The sequence below is a fragment of the Pomacea canaliculata genome, linkage group LG14, assembly GCF_003073045.1.
Source record: "Pomacea canaliculata isolate SZHN2017 linkage group LG14, ASM307304v1, whole genome shotgun sequence".
Classification (NCBI taxonomy): Eukaryota; Metazoa; Mollusca; class Gastropoda; order Architaenioglossa; family Ampullariidae; genus Pomacea; species Pomacea canaliculata.
In genome coordinates this window covers 7,244,759-7,251,985 of record NC_037603.1, presented here as the reverse complement: position 1 = coordinate 7,251,985, position 7,227 = coordinate 7,244,759, and positions in this window count along the sequence as shown.

The following is a 7,227-nucleotide window of genomic DNA, read 5'->3' as shown; positions in this document are numbered from 1 at the left end:
CTGTGAGTTCACCTGGACAATGAAGTGGAATATTTGATTAGCAATTGTTGCTGCAGTACACAAGCCTCACCAATAACTGAAATTCGTCCTTGTACACGTCCGTCATCCCGGCACACCAACTCACAGCTTGTACATATATTCTAGACAACAAATGTCGGTAAGTTGTAGGGAAGGTAAGGCCAGACACGTTTGGTAATGCGTTGAAATAAAAAAAAGACTGTTGAATTCCGAGTATGTATTTTTCTTAGAGCCGTGCAAATAATTGTAGATGAAAAAAGCTGCTTGTGAAAATACGATAATTGACTTGCTATCATTAATATAAAATAGTTGTCAATATGACATAACTATTTTTACGGGACAGTCACAAATCATTAGCCATGAAAAAATCAATCGACGTGTTGAAGAAGCTATAGCAAGATTGTGCATCTTGTAAATAATATTTTTTAAAAGTCGATTACCTTTTTCCAAAGCAAAACACAAAAAAGCAAACAACAACAAAATACACACACCAAAGTTTTGAACCCACTACATGTAAAACTTGAGAAATGTTTGTTACCACCACGCTACAGACACCCTGCTCGCCATGATTTCTAATTTGGCTGCGAGTGGTTTGTATTGAGGAAAGAAACATACATATAAAAATAAAAATATGCCCTTTCAAAAGCAATAATTATTACTACTATACTGACGCAATTTGAAACATGTGAGAGTGTAAAATATGTACATTTCAATATGAATGTATGATAGTAAAGATTGGGTGTCTATCGATAAGACTATACACAGCTAGATTACATGATTTCTCTCGGCAATCAATGGGTTTCAGTGAAAGGCTTGACAGATCATATTAGAGAACTAAAATATCCCAAAGCAAAACACACAAAAATACACCCAAGTTATGAGCGCATTACAGGTCAAACCTCAGACTGTGTAACCACTGCACTACACACACGTCACTCGCCATGTTTTCTACTGTAACCTACTTTCACTTTGACATTGAACATTGAACTGTCCAGCCAGTGGCCACTGGACCTATTGTCACACCCGAGTTAGTTAATTAGAGAGCCACCTGACCCTCTTAGGAAGGCGGCATGGCCAGACAGCGCGGGGTGGGGGCTCGCGTATTCACACGGTCATCACACGCGTACACATCACACGCATATGCATGCACCTTCACACACGTCTGTCGCCGCGTACACATGCACACACATGTACACACGCTCTCAAACACAGTCACACTCCACATGTGGACACAAAAGGCTAAGAAGTCTGGCCTTTGACCCCAGGGGTGGAAGGAAAGGTCGAGGGTACGTTACGTAACCAGGCCGTGGGAACAGAGGAAACACAGTTTCTGGAACGATCCGCTGTGACTGGATAAAGACAGCAGTTTTGGAGGTGAAGTACACGTGTTTGTTCTGGTGAAGATAGCCATGGATAAATTTGTGATACGAAAAGGAACTGATTGCGGTGGTCTTTTGAAAAGAAAAAGTGAAGAAACGAGCGATGTGCAAGTTTTGGGTGCTGGAGCCGATGAATAACCAGAAAGAACTGCTACGAAAGTAAGAAAGTATGACAATAAATACTTGAAAACTGGTTTTACAAACATTATTGTTGATGGTAAAGAACGGCCACAGTGTGTTGTTTGCCTCGCAATATTAGCTCCAGAGAGTCTGAAGCCAAACAAACTACGGCGCCATTTGGAAACTCGCCATGCGGAGTTAGCTTGCAAACCTCTCGAATTTTTTGAACGAAAATTGCAAGAATACAAAAGAGACCAAAAAAAAAAATTTGTCTCACATACATCAATTCCTAAGAAAGCTTTGATGGCTTCGTATCAAGTTTCCTATCGCATTGCTCAAAACAAAAAAGCACATACGATCGGAGAGTCATTAATACTGCCTGCAGCAATGGACATTGTACGGACCATGATAGGAGAAGATGCTGGTGTGCAACTGCAAGCCATTCCTTTGTCAAATGACACAGTTCGCCGGAGAATAACTGAGATATCTGAAGACGTGTCTGATCAGTTGATCAGTCGTATAAAAAGCCAAAATTTTGCTTTGCGGTTAGATGAAGCTACTGACACTGCAGGTGACTCACATTTGATTGCTTACATTCGTTACGTGTGGGAAAATAATATTCTGGCAGACTTTTTATTTTGCAAGAAAATTGAACGCAGAGCAACAGCCCAAGATTTTTGGGGGATTGTCAATGATTAGCACCGCAGAATTTTCTTTCGTAAAATTTCATTAACAGTTATACTTCTTGCAGATACGAACTTTGTTCTTCCGTTGATGAATTGCATTGATCTCCCCCCCCCCTCCTTCACCGACCTAGCTGGCTAAAGGGGGGGGGGGGAGCGCGGATGTACCTTTGGTCGTCAGGGGGCGTCACAAGTAAAAGGTTGAGAACTACTGCCTTACCCCGTGGGCTAGGGTCCTGCTGCTAGGTGTGGGAGAACCAGTAGATGTAAATCTCCTCCCGGCGGTTGGTCGCGCTTGGCTGGCTGTCTGCTCCACGTGACCTATCTGACCTGCCACGTGCGCCCCCTTTTCTTGCGTAAGTGGTCCATCGCTTGTCCACTACATGATAATGAGAAAAATAACCACATTCATTGAGAAGTACACAACACATGAGGTGAGAGGGAAACACTGTTATAACTTCATGCAGAGCATTTTTATGGCCAGCTTTCTCAGCCTCTAAACGAGGCTTGGCTCGGACACAGCACCAGGCCGAAGGCCTAACAACTACACTACTAGAGACTTCTATTGTGTCCCGTGTTCACTTGTCCTGCTTTAGTTACCTGCAGCGCCTCCGGCCAGGAAGCCACCCGAACCCTCGCCGACTGACGCAAGCTGTGACTACACTGAAGCCTGACCCTTAACCTTTGACCTAATAAAAGAGGAAAAAGAAAATCTGATGAACAAAAATTGCGAAATATACCCAGAAGATAACATTCTCCTCCCCCAACCAATTTCTTCCCACCCTTACACGCCATTAATTTACTTTTGGCACGTGTGACCTTTGACTCACTGACTTTTGTCCTGTGGACAGCCGCGGGACTTCGAGAAGAGCAAGTAAAATATTACAGGTGCATGACTTTACTTGTTTGTTTGTTTTAAGCAGGACGGTAACTATTTAATTTTTTAAATCTTTGCTGTGTGTAGCGCCTGGGTTATTGAGCGTTATTAGTTTAAGACTGAGGTTGTTCTACCACCAATCCGAATACTTGATTTTTTTTTAAGAAAAACTTTCATGCACTACAAACATGATTTCAATATACCCGTGGCCAAATTTTTATAAAGACGAGCTATTCTAGAATTTTTACATTTAAATCTTGATTTTTATAGACACACACACACATGTGCACACACACACACACCGATGAGGTTGAATACAAGACTGAGCCGCTGTCATATACATTATTCAGAAAACTCAATCTCAGTGCAAGCTTTTGTTTGCACTTTGATTGTCTAATGACAAGATTAAGTAGCGATGTAAAAGCGCTTGTGTAAATTATTATGATTATTATGAACCCTAACCCATTCATTTATCAATAACGACATTTTACAAGAAGTGTGTTGTACGAAATTTAAATCATCGATATGTTTTACACTGATTATCATTCTCTTTTCTAATAGTTTCTAAAATTCTTGAACATAATTATATTTCAAAAATGTGTTTGATGATTTCCTGTTGCCATTTTGTATTTTCACCATGGAACCCAGAGTGATGCGTCCTATGCCTCCCCGATACTCATGACATGGGATCCAGATGCTTGCTAGCCAGTGGGGGCGGCCATGACGACAGGTGGGGTGGGGTACATGTGAGGTGGTGAACGTCCGCAGACCATTCTTAGCGCCTCACAGGCCTCCAGGGTAGGATTCCTCCTCCTCCTCGCTCTTCACCCTCCCCTCCCACAAAGTAAGTAGTCGCCGTAAGGTGGCAGTACTACTGACCAAACCAACCTATCAGTAAACATACGTCACGTGACAGTTTAGGCTCTAAGGGTCAAACCACGCTTTGCCGCAGTGCAGATCGGTCGCAGAAGTCAACGAGATTTTTCTGTCCAGAAGGCACACGTGTGACAGTCACGACCTACAGAGGAAAGGAAAAACAGTGATACACTCAAGAGAAAGGTCAAGAAAAAAGACAAGTAATTTCAAGGTAGAAATCTCCTTATAGCTAACTGCCTTTCAATATGAGGATCCTAATGACAGCAAATCTTTTTGTTTATTTTTGTAGAGCAGGTAGGTCTTCCCTCTCACAGAAATATTTGAAACTGTATTGTGCAGCATGCTGGTCAAGCTTCAGTATTCATTTCAGATTTAATTTGACAAGAACCTTATTTCGTCAATTTATATCACTTTTATGAATGGTTCGATTGTAAATCTGTTTTTATTTTGAAAATTGTGGAGGTGGAATGAAAATAAGCATTAACATAATTTCAGTTTTAAAAAAGAAATACTGACGTGCCATCTATACTATGTTTAACTTTATGCTTAAAAATAAATTATGGCAATCCAGAAACCTGTAGGACAAAAACATTTGCATTTATTGTGATGTGTGTTTCAGATCCGTGCAGCTTCACGTTGTGCTGTCAGCCCTGAGAGTAACAGCCGCCATGTTGTTCCGCTTTTACACCGGTACGTAGCACCTGTCACTTGGTTTTAACTTCATTTCTTTAAGGTTTTGAACAAGTGAACGATTAGTGAATTGCAGAAGAATGAATATCACGTCTACTGCACACGTGACTAATAGCATACCCTCTATAAGTCCCAGTAAAATACAATGATAATGCAGGCAGTGGTCTCAGTACCTTACTGCGAAATCTCCTGCCATTGGGTGGTTTTCAGTCACGTGACACACACTAGCAGCGAGGCGCTATCCGCCATCTTGTAAGCCTCGTGGTTTGCTGTCATGTCTGATGTAGTGACTGTAAGCTATCTTGTCAGCGGAGGAGTTTGTCGAGCAATAAAATATCAACGATAATTGTCTTGGTGCTCAGTATTTCCTGCTAGCGATACAAATGAAATAAACCATGCAGTAATGAAGTTTATACTTTCTATGGATTTCATAATTATCTTAATGTATTATTTATGTGATGAGTTAGTAGACTTGATGATTGAAGAGACAGAAGTTGCATCTTTTATATAGTGACTTGTAAAATATGTACACTAGGCACAGAGACAATACCAAGGTGGTGTAAATAATTGATTTGTTTATTTTGCATGTTCAAATACACATTTATTAACTCTTTATAGAAAATGTTTGTGTCTGCTAGGCTTTACATAAAACATTAATATGTTATTTAATATGTCAGCAGCGTACCACAACAATATTTATTCAAAAAAACTGCAGTTTGCCTTTTTCAGAACTTGGATAGCACATCAGGATTTCTATGTGAATAAAAGAAACAAAAATAAGTATCCTATCTCTACAGTATACATCATAAACGTTCATTGCGGTCTGGGGTTTACATATATAGATGCAGACGCACACATACATATATATATAGCATGCGTTCACTTTGAATGAGGGGCGAACTGGAGCTTTAAAGCGGCCTGGGCATTATTTACAGAGAGGCCCTTCTCAAGATGCTTCTACGTGCATAAAAGTATTCTATAGAACAAAATGCCCGACTGGCCAGTCCGCCACTGCTTTGAGTGTAAATGCAGACTTCCAACTCAAGAAAAATTGCAGTATGACACCTCAGTAGGCACTAGGGATTTATGTAAATTTACACTGCTAACAAAGACTATAACTCTCTCAATATGAATTCCTGCAGTGGATATTTGTCTTGTGTTTTGAACATGGATGGATCTTTTTTCCCCATTAGTAAAATGGTTAATTTAGCTTGATAAAAAGGAACTTCAATGTTGAACCCTTGTGACAATTTTCAATGATGTGTATGTCTCAATCCCTGCCACCAATCGCACCTGAAATGTAGCTGATTGACCCTTGTGGATGAATCGGATGATCGGCAGAATAATATTTCGTTGTTGTAGTTGGAAGAAAACTCTACTTACTATTACTGCCAAAGAAGTTGGCTCTAGAATGAAAGTTTAGTTTCATCTTCAATATATATCCCTCTTTTATAAAGAGAGTAATGATGTCTGTTGTGATAGAAGGTTTGTGTTTCAAATTTCTGCTATGACTGTTTTGTTTCTTTTCCTTTTGCAGGCTTTTTTTATGCATTTTTTATGTTGCTAGAGGTTTTCATGTCATGTGGTTTTTGGAGGATATTTCTTGAAGAGTCGTCTGTTTCTGGCTTTTTGTTGCTTTCTCTAATTTTGATTTTAGTACGCCTATAGAAAGGAAAACATATATAAACAAACAATCTATCTATCTATCTATCTATTCCTCTTTGTGCATCAGGTTGCACATAAGGCCTCAACCAGAGTCCGCCACCGATGTCGATCGGCTGAAACCCGCTCTAGGTGACCCCATGTCCAGCCCCTTCCTTTCATCTCCCTTTCCACTGTTCTTCTCCAAGTTTCCTTTGGGCGGCCTCGTTTTCTTCGGCCGTCTGGAGTCCATCGTAGGGCGACTCTGGAAAGGTCTGCTGTCTGCTGGCGGAGCACATGTCCAATCCATCGCCAACGCCTTCGTTGAACCTGCGTGGTGATGGACTCGGTTTCAGTTCTTCGGTGGAGTTCTTCGTTGGTGATGGTGTTTGGCCAAAAGATGTTAAGTATGCGCCTGAGGCATCTGTTTTGGAAGACGTCAAGCTTGTTACTGATGGTTTTGGTCATCTTCCAAGATTCTGATCCGTAAAGGAGGGTGCTGATCACATTTGACTTGAAGATTCTTAGCTTGATCTTCTGGCTGATGTTTTTTGCCTTCCATGTGCTCCTGAGTGAGGCGAAGGCCTGGCTGGCTTTCGCCAGTCGGGCTCGAATCTCCACCTCCGCATCCCCGGTGTCTGACATTTTGGACCCAAGATAGGAGAAACTGTCAACTTCCTCAATCTCTTCTCCATTTAGTTTGATGCTGTCTTGGACTCTGGCGTTCACTCTCATACTGTTAGTCTTTTTTGTGCTGACCTTCAAGCCAAGGTTTCCAGCTGTTTCTGAGAAGGCATTTGTTTTTTCCTGCATGTCTTGGTGGCGGTGTGACAGCAGGGCAATGTCATCAGCAAAGTCCAAGTCTTCCAGCGTTGTTGTTGCTGTCATAGTCATGGTCCATCTGATCCCTCTCCTCTCGCTGTCGGTGGAAGTCTTCATGATC